General features: G+C 40.1%; 1 protein-coding gene and 1 long non-coding RNA gene across 2 annotated transcripts in view; one reads left to right on the forward strand and one right to left on the reverse strand.

Annotated features, from left to right (window-relative positions):
- The window catches only part of LGR5 (leucine rich repeat containing G protein-coupled receptor 5), a 123,254-nt gene that overhangs the window by 81,257 nt on the left and 26,486 nt on the right, over positions 1-15,511 (reverse strand). The gene's annotated exons all lie outside the window — the stretch shown is intronic.
- Positions 12,016-12,970, forward strand: LOC309870564. Its single transcript, XR_014314710.1, has 2 exons — positions 12,016-12,205; positions 12,544-12,970. It is a non-coding gene; the product is annotated as an uncharacterized lncRNA (long non-coding RNA).

The following is a 15,511-nucleotide window of genomic DNA, read 5'->3' on the forward strand; positions in this document are numbered from 1 at the left end:
CACCCAGGCAGAAATTCCTGTTGTTATTTATTTATTTATTTATTTATTTATTCTATGCAGTAAGCAAGTTGCCGAAATATCTTGCAACGAACATGGTATGACTAAGGGATCCTTCCTTTCCAACAGAATGAAATCTTTCTCTTCCACCCATATTCCATCTACTCTCCTGGAGCACATACAAACAATCTGGGCTGATGATCTGAGCCATCATCCTACCTTAGCCCATGGGATCAAAAAGCCTTTGCTGTTCACCCACCATTTGCAAAATGGAGCCCAAGTACTATTATTTAGCTGAGCTATGTGGAAAGGAAAATGGGTTACAGATTTGGGAAAGAGGTCAGGGTCTCAAATGATGGTTCTGTCACCTTGCTATCAGATTGTGTGTGTGTGTGTTTTCTTTTGTGGCCTTAATTTCTTAATGTTGTATTTTAACACCTCTTTCATGCTGCTGTGGTGAGGATTAAATGAGGTAAGCTTGCTGGGCCCTCCTGGGCTCAGTGTCTAGCACTGGAAAGGGCTTCCGGGCTATGGTTGAAGTCTCCATGGTCCAGTCCTCATCCTCTGGGTTACATTTCCCTCTCTAAACCTTTCCAAATACAGATCTTCCTTCCCTTATCATGGCGTTACATCCTGATAAAGCCATCATAAATTGAAAATACTGTATACTGTAACTCAAAAATGCATTTAATACACCTAGCCTACTCAACATCACAGCTTGGCCTGGCCTACCTTAAATGTGCTCGGAATACTTACATAGCCTACGGTTGGGCAAAATCATTCACACGAACCCTATTTTACAACCAAGTGTTGACCATCTCATGTGATTTATTGAATACTGCACTGAAAGTGGGAAACAGAATGGTTGTTGAGTGTATGGGCTGCCGACCCTTGTGATTGTGGGGCTGAATGGCGGGTTGCCACTGCCCAGCATCACAAGAGAGGATTGTACCCCATGTTGCCAGCACAGAAAGGAGCAAAATTCAAAATTCCAAGGGTGGTTTCCACTAAACATGTGTTGCTTTTGCCCCGTTGTAAAGTTGAAAAATCACTACGTCCAACCATTGTAAGTTGGGGACCAACGGTCAACTCTATTCCAGTCATAACAGACTATTTATTTTCCTATTGTGTCCTGAGGTTTTGCTTTTTAGACTGACATGGGCAGTATGTGTCCAATGAATTTTCTGTTTAGGCAAAGGCTTTGGAAGAATCTTATCCTGTGTTTTCCTACGCCCGGGCTTTGCCCGGGTTGTGAAGACTAGAGAGTCTTCATGGCAAGGGCCTGACCAAGGCTGGTCCAGGGGAAGCAGCCATCACCTCCTAGTCACCTAGGCCTAGGTCCTACTCAGTGCTCGTTCCTAACCACTCTTCCCTTTCTTGCTTCTGTTCCTGGCCCCCTCCACAGATGCTCCCCATGGAGGCCAAACTTAGCTTTTCAAAACAGAATTAGATAATTCCCTGGCACTGCCTGAAATCTTCCAATGGATTCCTGCTCGCTCTTAGATTAAACCCAAATGCCTTAGCATGGCCGACAGGCCCTGAGCGCCTCACCCCCCCATTCTCATCCTGACTCACTGTCCTTTGGCTCCCTGCACTCAGGATGCAGCTGCCACTGTGAGGTTCCCCCATATCCCAAGGACTTTCTTCCTTGGGCCTGTCCTGTCCATTCACCTTCACCACGATGCTCATTGGCACCTCACCCACGCTTCCAAAGGCTGGCTCCTCTTCATTCTTAGATTATCACTGTTTCAGATGTTCCTCTTGGCCTTGCAATCCCGAATAAGTCCTCTCCCACCTTTCCCTGCTCTTCCTCCAGCCCACCCTGTCCTCTTCCCCCCTCTCCCTACTTCCCCCCACCATTCTTTCCACTTAGAATCGTCTGTGGTCACATCTTTATTTACTTTCCTGTCTTCCTTTCTTGAATGCCATGAAGGCAGGGTGTGTTCAATCACCAGCTTTTAGCACAGCATCTGGGACATGGTTAACAATCAATAAATACTCCTGTTGAGTGACTGACCAGCTGAATGAATGTTTCATTCTCTGGCATTATTCCCTTCCTTTCTTATTTTTGGGAGGATTATTTTTACTAAGTATGTTTTTGTGGGTCTCCGAGGAGAGTACAGCAAGCAGATTAAAGGATACTGGGTCTACTTTGTGTTTCCTATAAACAGTTGGCCACAATGTTTTAAAAATAACTTTTAAAAATAACATTACTATGAATGTTGATCTATTTTATCGAAAAGATATTAATGAACAACGGCTAGGAAAAAATAAAAGGAACTCAGTATGTCTCGCTAATTTTTAAGTTAGTTACTAGCTGAGTGTGGAAGATGTAGAAACATGATTGCATTTTAAATAGAGCATAGATTGTATTTTTATTTTTCTATTGAGCAGTATGTGAACCTGCATAGACCCACTTCACCCTAAATTGAATTTTTCCTCCCACTAAATGGAAAAATCTTTCTCGTTCTTACCTCAGTGATGTGGGGAATGTGAATGAAATATTTATAAAGCATATTCTGAGATCCTTTGAAGTGCCTACTTAATACTTAATGAAGTCCTGTTATTTTTGCAATGCTTTTAAGCATTTTAAACTCAAAACAAAGTAGTCAAAACAGAAATGTAATTCTCCAAAAGAACAAGTGAATTGAATTCAACTACCCAAGAGCTTGATTTAAGCATTCCTTTTCTTTAAACTAGAATAACCCTCTGAACCCCACATCAGACTGCTGCTTGCATTCAAAAGATGAAAGACAACACGTATCTTCATGTGGCGGCACTTTGCTATTATTCGATGGGAGTCATCTTCTAGCTTATTGTTTGTCTTCCTTTCTCTCGGGGACAGCTAGACCAACTCTAAAGAGACACTATTCCATATCAGATAAACTGTTTTCCCACTCAACCAAGATTCCAGGAGTGGAGGCAGAGTCAACGATTAGAGAAGAGAGACTTTAAAACCGCAGACACTTGATGGTGACCAGATCAAATGCTAAATCAATTTGAGAAAACTGGAAGACTTCATTTTTGCTACCTATCACATGGTTTAGCTATTTACCTTCCCCGGGACCTGTCATAAAGGTAACTGCCTGACTTTCTTAAACATTTGCTGTGGAACATTCATTTGTATGCTCAGAGTGCCTCGAGAGCCAATAAGTCACTGATGAACTTTTAAAACAACCAAAGGCATAATTATTTGTTCTTATGGGTTAATGAGTTGCAAAGCTTAAGGAAATGTAAAAATAAGTATAACACTTTAGACCAAGTGTGATTACCTATATCATTAGAGATGCAAAATGTCAGTATAAGGTACATCAAAGGTATAATTATTAACTTAGAAAAGAAGGAAGGGAAAAAAATGGGAAAACTTCAAAAAGAGAAAACCCATGCTTGTATTTTTACAATGAATCTTGTCAAAGGCACTGAATCCTACATGGGAATTCAACAAATGGCTATTGAGGATTAAGCTAAACAAGCAAAAAGGCAAGGAGTTGTACCAGCCGTAAGGAAGTGAGTTCACAAATCTTACTATAAATTCAACAGTAAGAAAGCAAGCTCTAACACTCATGGATACTTGCCATCACCTGTCCCATTGCCCAGTCCAGCTGCCCTGGAGTCGGGGCATGCACAACTGTGTGTGTTTTCTTTCTTTCTTTTTTTTTTTTTTTGAAGATTTTATTTATTTATTTGAGGGGGGGGGGAGAGAGAGAGCGAGCGAGCGCATAAGCAGAGGAAGGGGCAGAGAAGGGGGAAGAAGCAGGCTCCCTACTGAGCAGGAAGCCAGATGCAGGGCCAGATGCAGCCACTTCACCAACTGAGCCACCCAGACACCCCAACAGTGTGGTTTTATGTGACAGTCCTTCCTACTATGGCACGTGCAGTTCAGTGTCAAGAGAGGAGGTCATCATTAAAAAGAAAAATTCCCTGCGTAGCTACTAGAATAAAGTATTAGTGATAAGGTAAGAATTTCCTTCATTGATACCATGCTGTGTATTTTAAATTGTGTTTTCGTGAACATGAAGCTTTTTACTTTTTTATTTTACTTCTTTAAATTAAAATTAAATTTCAGTTTTATTTTAGGTTGAAGTGATTATATATTTGCACCTAGATACATAGGCATTATATCATCCATGTTATGTATATAGTTTAAACAACTACAAGCCTTAGAATGAAAAAACAAATACAAAAACAAAGTCACCATACCCCTTCCACCGCTGATTCCCACTTTCCAGAGGCAGCCATTTGTACATCTTAGCCCAGAGTCTCTCAGGGCTCACTCCCTTCAGACTGGAACTTTCCAGTCTTTGACCAGGCTTATTGTTTGTGCTGAAGTTTGGGTGGTGAGGAAATAGTTGTCTGGCTGTGTGAGCTAAGGGAGACATTTAGCTGCTTATAATTAAGACTTTCAATGACTCTCCCTATTTTTAACAGTAGTAGGACCTTCAAAAGTACTCTTTTTTTAGGAATTGGGTTGGTTCTTGACTAACACTATGCGGTTTCTCTGCTAAGTCATTTCACAAATTTTTAACACATCTCCTCTATTATAATTTTCTCTCCTAGTCTTTTTGTCTTTGTGGGTTTACCCTTTCTAAATTACTTTGCTGCCACTCACGATTAACATATGTTTAATCTTCTATGTGTTTCTGACATTTTTCTTAAGGTGAAACCACATGCCCATTATTCAAATATCTACTTGTTTTAGGTATAACATCTCATTACTCCAACCCATGCCAGCCTGATTAAAAATAGCCACAATATATCATTTACAGGGTATTGCTCCCAGTCACACTTGAGAACTTTAGTCTCCAACAGATTTCCTTCCCCAGTCATTCTGGAAATTCCAGCCTTAGCTGGGATGTCTCATCTGCAATGCAAGAACTAGTGTTTGCGACCACATTATGGTAACTGCTGTTGACCCCTTCTTCTGCCCTGAGTTGCCACCACTGTATCAAAATGCTATCAATGACCAGTTAACTGTGCCCTAGGTACTTATCCCAGGCATATTCCACCTGAAAAGTTCCCAGGGCTATGTTAGTACGGCCATTGCCCAGCTCCTGACCCAAACCTCTGCAGCTAGACACCATTTCTTTTTGATACTTCCTAGGAGGTTCCTCCATGCAAATAAACTCGTCCTCCATCATGCTAGAATCCCAAAGTAGGTGCAAGGTAAGCAATTTACCCAGACTGATTCCACTTAGAAGTCTGTATACCTCTAAGAACATGTCCTTGATTCCTGCAAGTTCAGAAAGCTATCAATGCATTTTCCATTAGTTAGGGAGGGCTTCTTGAAGGAGCTGAGTTTTCAGCAGTGGTTTTCATGTCAGAATAGTAAGGTAAAGTGGTATTTAAAGGGAGTAGGTGCTGGGGTCCCTGGGAAACTCAGTCAGTTTAGTGTCTGACTCTTGATTTCAGCTCAGGTCATGATCTCAGGGTCATGGGCTCGAGCCCTGCAAGAGGCTCTGTGCTCAGTGCAGAGTCTGCTTGAGATTCTTTCTCTCCTCTGCTCCTCCTCCTGCTCTCTCTCTCTCTCTCTCTCTCTCCCTCAAATAAATAAATAAATAAATAAACAAATAAAATCTTAAAACAACAAAGGGAGTGGCTGGAGTTCCAGTTGGTAGGTTTGGGTAACTTTGATGTCCACTTACTATCTGGCTGGCTGACAAGTGTCTTAATCTCCCCTCATTGATATATGACTCCCATTTGACCTGCATAAAGAGAACGACCCTCCTAAACAAAGGAAAGCTATGTTTTAATCATTGATACATTGGTGATTTTTCTATCCTATTAGCATCTCCAAGCTAAATCTCAAGATCCTAAGGTGGGAGTAAAATGACCAAAGAGGAAATGACGTGTACAGAATAAAAGTCTTCATTTTCTAATAAGATAAAAAATGGTAAAAGTTTCTTAGTCCTATAAACTCCAATACAAAACCAATCTCCCCATGAAATCCCTCCAAGATCTTAGCTGGTTAGGAATTAATCTCTTCTGCCACCAAACCCTCAGAGAACTTTTTATTTCTTAAACTTATGTAACACAGTTAATCACAATGTTCCTAATATCACAGTTCTAAGAAGCACCAACACTTAAATTGAGGCTTTGAGAGACGTAAGGGCTCAATTGAAGGGAGAGGTGAGAGACGGCCGGCATTTCCGGTAGCAGAAGAGGATGCACAAAAGCAGAGGGGCATGAGAAAGTAGGCTGTTCTCCAGAAACTGCAGATGGGTCGTCAGGGTTGAATGGAAGTGCTTATGCCGCAATATGACCCAACACAAGGCCCCAAGAGCGTCAAGGGCCAAAGCCAAACCAAGCTGGCTTCATATGCCATGCGCAGAAGCTCAGACCATCCTGGAGGCTCTGAGAACCAATGCAGGACTGGGTTGGAGCGGAGAAATCGTCTTTGGATTTAGTAAATCTCTTCAGTGGTAGTTCTTCTTCTTTTATTTAAAGATGTAAAAAGGGAGTGATGTTTTATTTTGGGGGGATCATGGAGTATATTTTGCTTTCTATTCTCTGTTGAGAGCAAGCATTGAATGTTTTGTCACGTTTGTGCATATTCCTTATTAATTTTGAATTAGACACACTAAGGGGCTTAAATTAGAACAGTTCTTCACACGTTCTTTCCTTTGTGGCCAGGCCATCTTTCTAGCTGCATTTTTAGGAGAATTTACATGTCTGCTAGCCTCGAACTGACTGTAAGAATCTTCCAAACCCTACTTGCAATTCCAATTAGTCATAGATCAAAACATTAATGTGGACAGATTAAAGCAGAAGTCCTCATGCTTTACTTCCTAATATCATCTGTCTTTGCTTTGAAAAGCACACCAATGGAATCTTCTGCATCTGTACACCCCAAAGGCAATTTAATCTTCCTTGGCCAACATTACAGCTTTAAAGTAACTCTATGCTATGATGTATTTTTCCTCCTTTCCCAAGTTGAAGCATTATATAATTCCCTTTTTTATCAGCCTCTTTCTTGTAAGTGGTCAGTCGCCACATTGTTTATAGCTTTTAACACCATCTAAAAGAAACCTTACAAGCTTCAAGTTAAGTAAATTGATTTTCTACATATTGTCATGTGAAATGGAAGATAGGCGAGGACATAATCTAGAGTGTATTAACCTGTGTTGCTTTAAAATATTTTTACTAATCTAGGATTTTCAAAGATTTTGAAAGTAAAGAACACTCATGTATAAACTTTAAATGTGAAAACAATTTCTCCTACTTTACTGGATCTATCTGAGAATAGATAGTCCATACATGTGGGTTTCCTACTTAAATTGAACCTTATCCTTCAAAATGTCCATTTTTTTTTTTACTGTTAAAATTACATATAGAAGGCTTTAAAATTTTGATTCTATATTGTAATGCCATCTTAAACAAACTAAAACTTTATTTTTTTTTAAGATTTTATTTATTTGCTAGAGAGAGATACAGCAAAAGAGGGAACAGCAGAAGGGGAAGGGGGAGTGGGAGAGGGAGAAACAGGTTGCCGGCTGAGCAGGGAGCCTGATGTGGGGTTCCATTCCAGGACCGTGAGATGACAACCTGGGCCGAAGGCAGACGCTTAACGACTGAGCCACCCAGGTGCCCCAGATTAAAACTTTTCTTAATTATTCTTGGTTCCCATCATAAAAACACCAGTCAGTATCCACATAGAAACTTATTTTGAAACTATTCAAAAGTTTCCTCAACTGTAAACCAAATGATGGTAAAGAGGGTTGTTTTATTTGGAGCGACTAGTTTAGGAATTCTTCCTTTGTTATTGATTGGGTTATCCGTTGATAGATCTCACAGTTACCGGTGAAAAGTGAAAGACTTCTTAGTGTTCAGCTTTTTATGTAATTGCTATTTGTACTCAACATACATTCAGAAACAAAATAATCAACCTTATAAAGATTATACATAAAAAAACCCCAAATGGAGTGTGAAAGAGAGTCAAAGCCTCCTTTTCAAAGAGACTTAAGTGTATGGGATTTGTACAGTAATAGTTGATGCTCAGCGTCCTATTACATTTCCTGGCTCTGTGTAAAGAGGGGAAAGTTGCTGGAAAACTGACCTCTGAGAAAGCGAGTTATTGCTCATCTGCCCTGTATGACCCCAACTCTAATGGCTCCTGATGAACACAAAGTGTATGGAAGAGATCTATATACAGAAGATATAGATAACTGTTTCATAATTGAATGCCATATTCTGAACCATACTTCAATTTCATTGAAAAATCCTTTTCTCAAAATTAAGGATGACTTAGGCTAGCACCCCAAATTTACCTCTCTTTTTAAAGCAAATCTTAAAAGTTTTTTTTAAATGAATTAAACAGATAGGACACTGGAAATTAATGAAAACCTTATTCACCTTTCAGTCTCCTTCTGAACAACCCACCTTGTCATATTAATTCATTTAAAGTCCATTCGTCCATCATTCGGCAATTTATTTATTTAATTTTTAAAAACTGAATTATAATTGATGTACAGTATTATATTGGCTTCAGGTGTACAACACAGTAATCTGACAATTACATATATTATGAAATGAATTACAAAATGCATTTCAAGTCCATTCATTCATCATTCAACTAACTAATAATGAACATTCCTGAAAGTGTTGAGTAGATGTTAATTCATAAATACCCAATGAAATTTCTCCCCCAAGTGATAATTCACTCATTCACTCAGTTACTGACTCCACCAACATTTATTGAGAGCCTTCTGTATGCCAAATCCACAGGAAATACTGGGAATGCAAAATCCAACAAGACACGGACACTGTTCAAAATCTGTCAGATGAGATTGTCATCTCTTTGACAGCAGAGATTTAGTGAGAATTCAACACTAAAATATGGCTCTGCTCACATATGAATTATTTATAATTTATAATCTCGTATACGTGGGCTGAAGCTCTGACCTATGGATTCACTGAATACTCTCGGAGAGAGAGAATTTAATCTGAAGCCCCATAAACTGTGTTCCCAGATGTTCCAAGTGAATTCTGCTCTCCACTTGGGATTAGTTTTGCACTGTCCTTTTTGATCAGACGACGTGCTTCCTACAACCCACTTGTGCTGCCTTATGCACATGCCATGTGTAACACATTCTTTGCTACTGACTGCAATGATTGAAATCAGATGTTATAAGCACAATTCTTCACGGTGTCGTAATGTTGGTGTTGAGAGAAGAGGATCACACTTTTCTGCTCCAGACCCCCCAGGCCTATCTTTTCCGAGGTTTTATTTGTTTAACAGCATTCTCGAGACAAAAGACTCTGCCTATTTCCCATTTTGAAACAAGATTTCTTACCATACAATCTCAGACAGGACAGGAGGGCCTGTGTGGGCAGTTTCACGTGGGAGGTGTGTTTAGATAAGGAAAGCATGGTGGAGCCCATCACCTCCATTGGGACAGTTCTCTTGATGGGCAATTGGCCTATTCGTTGGGTATGTGTATGTCAGCACGTTGGCATATGGGACAGCCTCGGGTACCAGAAATGGTACTGACGAAGGGGTTGGAGGCCTTCCATTCTCCACAGACAAGGTGCAGGGAGCTGAGCAAGTTACCCTCTCCGTGCACACTTTCACTTGTCTGTAAGTCAGGGTAACAATAGTTCTGCAGATTAAACCAGAACATAATGGGCATATATGTGTGCATTTTATGATGAGGATAGCTATTAACCATGAATATTATATATGCTGTAAACATGCCACCATTCATGAAAGAACCAAGACAGTTCATATTACAAGTATGTTAAAATAGGTCATCTTTCCCCCCATGATTCAGAATATACTACATCTTTTAGCAATCATGATACATGACATTTTTTGAGTGCTATTGTTTCTTGAAAGATTTTATTTATAGAGAGAGAGCATGAGAAGGGAAAGGTCCGAGGGAGAAGCAGACTCCTTGCTGAGCAGGGAGCCCCATGTAGGACTTGATCCTGGAACTCCAGGATCATGACCTGAGCCAAAGGCAGTTGCTGAACCAACTGAGCCACCCAGACACCCTTTGAGTATTATTATTTTGCAGGTCTGTGATGGGTACTGTGATTACCTCTGTTTTATGGAAGAGAAACTGAGTCACAGATAAGATTACTACATTGCCCAGGATCACTACCTGGTAAACTGTGGAGGATCTGACGATCTGACATGGAGCCTTCACTCTAACAGCTTTACTGAGATATAATTCACACACCATACAAGTCACCCATGAAAAGTGCACAATTCAATTATTTTTTTAGTATATCCACAGTTGTGCAACTATGACCCAAATCTAATTTTAGAATATTTTTCTCAGCCCCAAAAGAAACCCTGTGCCCATGAGCAGTCACTAACCAGTACTGTCCTCCTCTCTTAACCCTGAGCAACTACCAATCTACCTTCTCTCTATATATTTGCTATTCTGGACACTTCCTACACAAAGCTTATTTGTGCTGTAACACATATCAGCACTATTTCTTTTCATTGTCAAGTAATATTCCATTGTGTGGATATACCACACTGTATTTCTCCATCTTTTAGTTGACGGACATTTGGGTTGTTCCCATATTTTGGTAGAGCCCTCATTCTCACTAGTTAAAGTAGGCTGCATTATTTATAAATCATCTATTTTACTATTATTAAGGTTTATTTATTAGCTATCCTGCTCATATGTCTTCCAGATAAAAATAAGGTGTTAATTGATCAAACACTTATTGACCAAACATTATATTCCAGACAGGTGTGTCAGAGACCTAAAGGAAATTCCTGGTCTCATTGGGGTTTACTGAATAGGAGGAGAGAGAAACAACCTAAGAATTACAAAAGTGAGGGCGCCTTGGTGGTTCAGTTAAGTCTCTGCCTTTGGCTCAGGTCATGATCCCAGGGTCCTGGCATCGAGCCCTGCATCGGGCTCCCTGCTCTGTGGAGAGCCTGCTTTTCCTTTTCCCTCTGCCTGCCGCTCTGCCTGCTTGTGCTCTCAATCTGCCAAATAAATACATAAAATCTTTAAAAAATTATAGAAGTGATACATGCTCTAATAAAGATGTAACCAAGATATTATGGGAGCTCAATGGAGGGGACCCTAGTTCAGTCAAGGGTAGCATTTAAAATAATGAGGCAGAAAGACTTTCTTGTGGGGTGCCCTGGTGCTCCAACTGGAGCGGGGGATGAGTAGAGATTATCTAAGTAGAGAAGAATGAGGAAGACAATCTAGAAACAGAGACAGCCCATGCTCTACAAGGGAGCCCAGTGGGTACTATGCATGGTACATGGTACATGCATAATTTCACCATGGAGGATTTGTCATGATTTGTTACAAGATGTTTATGAGGCAGTGGAGGGAGTTGAGCCTCTCTGGAGACAGAAGTGAGTGAAAGATTATAGAGGGATTTACGGGCCATGGAAGGAGTTTGGGCTATATTTCATAGCTCTGTGTTTCCTAAACTACTCAGTCATTATTCTGCCATTTAAGGACAGTAGCTGAACTCTTATTTTAAATATCTGCATACATATATATCTATATATACACACACGTACATATGTATATACATATATAATTTTTGTGTATTACATATGTGCATGTGAATACGTATATACACATGTGTATATATGTATACACATGTGTATATGCATATGTATGTATCTACATATACATACATATGCATATATAAGTAGATATATATGTGTTGATGTATCTACAGATATGTAGAGGTATATTAATTGACTTAAACTGCCTAGGTAAGTTTAATAAGAATGGAAGGTTTATATCACTACCTGTAAGTAGAAAATCAGTATCACTTCTCATAAGTAGAAGGAAACCGTTAAAAGTATATACACTGAAAACCAAATGATGATATTAAATTCTAGTTAGATTCCTACCTATATTTGCCAAGTCAGACTGACCCTGAAAACTCTTCCCTTTGATAAGAATGGAATGTAGTGCGCTTAAAAGAGATGTTGAAGACAAACCAGCCCTCGATGAGACTTTCGCATTGATAAAGCCAGGAGGGTGAAAGAGAATCGAAAAGGGATTAACTTTCCCACCACGTGATGCATTGTTCTAGATTCCTGACCAAGCGCCAACACTCAGATACTGCTGGGTATGAGTACCCAAGGAGTCACTGAAGAGTTTTGGGGAGAAACATGTGTGATATTAGGATGACATTCCTAGAAAGACCGTCCAGGTGTGGCCTGGAGAAGGAACTGGGGCCAATCAGCCCAGAGGGGGTCATTCCAATAATCCAGGTGAGAAAAGAGTTACAGAAAAACGTGGGTTGTCTTTACTGTACGTGTGTGTGTGATGCTACTCTGGTTATGGGTGACACTTTATTGGGAGCTAGCTTTTAAAAGAGCAGGCAACTGACTACTAGGCTTTCTAGCTGCTGTTGGGAGGGACCGGAGGCTCCTGTGTACAAATCCTTCCTTCATGGCACTGGGCCTTTAATGGTTACCAAGGCAGTTAAGAGGGAACATTTCTTCCTTAGTTTGGGGGAGGGGTGTGGCCAACTGATGTGAGCCCAGAAACCTGCCCTAAGCCCTCATGTGTTTATCCTTTCTGCTTCCACTTCACTGGATTTTCTCAGTTTCTCTGCTTTGACCTCATCCCCAATTCCTGCCCCTTTCGGCTTCTTTGTGTCAGTGTCGCTTTCTGTCAGATCACTGTCAGCGACCCAGGGAAATGGGCAAACAAGGCCAGAGCGTGCTGCTCCCCAACGCGCCGGCGCCTGGGGCACCAAGAGGGCAGCTGGAGTCTGACGGGCCGCACCCAGCACGAAGTGATTCATCCAGTTCTCTGAGGATCAGTCAAGAAGATGGGAGGTGTCATCTTGTTTGTGAAATCCCCTTGAGAGTTCACTGAAGTGAGCAGAAGAAGGTGATGACAAAGTATGAAATGGGGCCAGTTCTAATCCACATTGTGACTGGGCATTTTATAATTGCATAATATTTGAAAATTGCATTCAGATTTTTATCCTATGAGGAAACATTTTGAATATAATCTCTTTGGGAATGTTCTTCTTTGGGCTGAATAAATTTTCCTTGCGCCAAAAACCAATGGCAAGATGCACACAAGACTGACTGGCAAGGAAAACAATGCCGATATTTATTAACATCTGATTTATAATGTATAAGTGGCCATGACATTCCAGAAGTCTAAAGTAATATACATATTGACAAAAGAAAAAAAAAACTAAAAAAAAAAAAAAAAAATCCAAACACCTTTAAAAAGCTTAATTGTATACTTGAACAATGTTATTCTAAACTTTCAGTTCTGGGGGGCTTTTTATAGCTTCTATTTTGGTAGAAAGGGATTTGAGAGAGACACTCCGTAGGCACACTTGTCTGGCAAGGATTTATCTAATTCTCCCCGATAGAAGTATGTGTGGGCCTTCTGAACATGGTAATACGTTAGACGAAGGCTCACCATCTTCTTTTTCTGAGCCACATATTTTAGGCATTCGGCAAAGATGTGGGAGAAAAAAAAAGGCAGGAAAGAGAAAACTCAACAACATATCCACACACCTAAAAACCAGAGGCTACCACAGAGATCCTTCAAAGTCGTCTTCTATAGTGGGAGGATTTCCTTTAAATCCTTTTCAAAAGCATATGGCTGGCTTTGAAAGCTTAAATGGCATTTGTCAACCATCAGTAAATCTTTAAAATTGTTTCTGCAAATAGGCCAACTCAGTTTCGGCTTTTCCCATTAATCTTTAGGTAGGACCACTGAAGACTTTTTGAGAGCCTAGAAAATGCCTTGATTAAAAGGCTCATTCAAGAGGGAAGGCTTTAGCATTCACCTTGGGTACATAGTCATTTCTCCAGGGTATTCATGGGCTGTTATTTCAACTCTGCAATTGTGCCCCAAACAAGACATTTTTCCCCTGCAAAGCTTGAGTAGAGACATTCTTTAGTGAATTACTGAAATCTCACCCTTTCTATTTGTCACAGCTTGTTTTTTTTTTTTTTTTTTTTATCAAGTGTAATCAGTTCAAATAAGACCCTCAGTTTGACAACTTTACAACTGTTACTATTTAAAAGAGGCAACATTTTATTTTATTTCTCGAAGTGCACCAGTAGTCCTGCTCAAACTATACCTACCTGTCTTGGGTGATGTCTTGCTTACCAGTTCATTATTTGTAGCAATGGAATACAGAAACAAAGCAGATGCAGTCTGACACATGCACAATATTCAATTATAATTTTTAACTTTCTCAGTGTCTGGTGAAAATTAACCCTCTTATCACACAATAATATAACATAATGTTCCCTGCTCTCTTTAAAAGCAAAAATATTTTAAAAGCAGTTGTTATCAATTTTATAGAAATATCGTGGGAATCAATAAGAATTCGGATAAGATCCTAGGCCCTTTTTGGATGTAGTGATGCTATACGAGTTTCAACAATACAATACTTAGGATTTTCATGAGGTCAGGGCATGCCTATCTAGAGATTTCACCCGAGGTTCATCCCTAGAACTTCCAGCATCTTCATGGAAATGATATGAACATAACCAACAGTTTCTAGTGTTCAGGATTATGGCAACTAAAATTACTGTCCATGTTCTTTTCATGCCAGCTGCCAATTTGGTCTCAATTATCCCAGTCTTTCAGGTCCAATGGAAAGTATCAATTTTGATCTCTACCATCATTCCAAGATAGTTTTTGAAGGTACTCGTGATCACTGAAGTTACCTGCAGATAACACCGTCCTTAGGAAATGACACTATTAATTAACCAACCAACAAACAAACCCACTTTGAATATGCCAAGAAAGACCATGATAATCAGAGTCACAGTTGGAAGGACGGCCAGCCAGTCCTGCTGCAGATGTTAACAATGACAACAACGCAGACTCCATAGTATCTTCTGTCCCGAGTCCCCAACTCTTCAGGCCTTATTCACCCCAAGGGTACTTCCACACCAGCAAAAGCTTGAACAATTCTCTAGTAATTGACGATTACCTTTACCACCTTTTTAAAAGTAACTTTTCGGGCGCCTGGGTGGCTCAGTGGGTTAAGCCGCTGCCTTCGGCTCAGGTCATGATCTCAGGGTCCTGGGATCGAGTCCCGCATCGGGCTCTCTGCTCAGCAGGGAGCCTGCTTCCCTTCCTCTCTCTCTGCCTGCCTCTCTGCCTACTTGTGATCTCTCTCTGTCAAATAAATAAATAAAATCTTTAAAAAAAAAATAAAAGTAACTTTTCATTAATGAAAACTTCAACCTTCTAGAAGCAAGTTAAAACAGTCATCACAGTGAACATTAAGGCAAAGTTCCTATTTGGATATTCTTTGTGTAGTCCTGGGGAAAGAGCAGGACTCAGGCCGACCTCTTCAAATCCTCTCTCTCCACTCTCTCTTTCCAAGGTTTGTGACCTTGGAAAATTCTTCAACTACTTTGATTTCTTTATTTATAGAATAGAAATAACAAATCTCACTGGCTTGGCATCAGCGGTGAATAAGATAACATATGGGAAGTCTGGCACATCATAAACGGTGGCTATTTTGGTTGAAAAAAAAAATCTGGTCTACGTTATTTTCTTTTTTGCCTTCCTCATTCTCC

This window comes from Mustela nivalis, assembly GCF_964662115.1.
Source record: "Mustela nivalis genome assembly, chromosome: 7".
Taxonomy (NCBI): Eukaryota; Metazoa; Chordata; class Mammalia; order Carnivora; family Mustelidae; genus Mustela; species Mustela nivalis.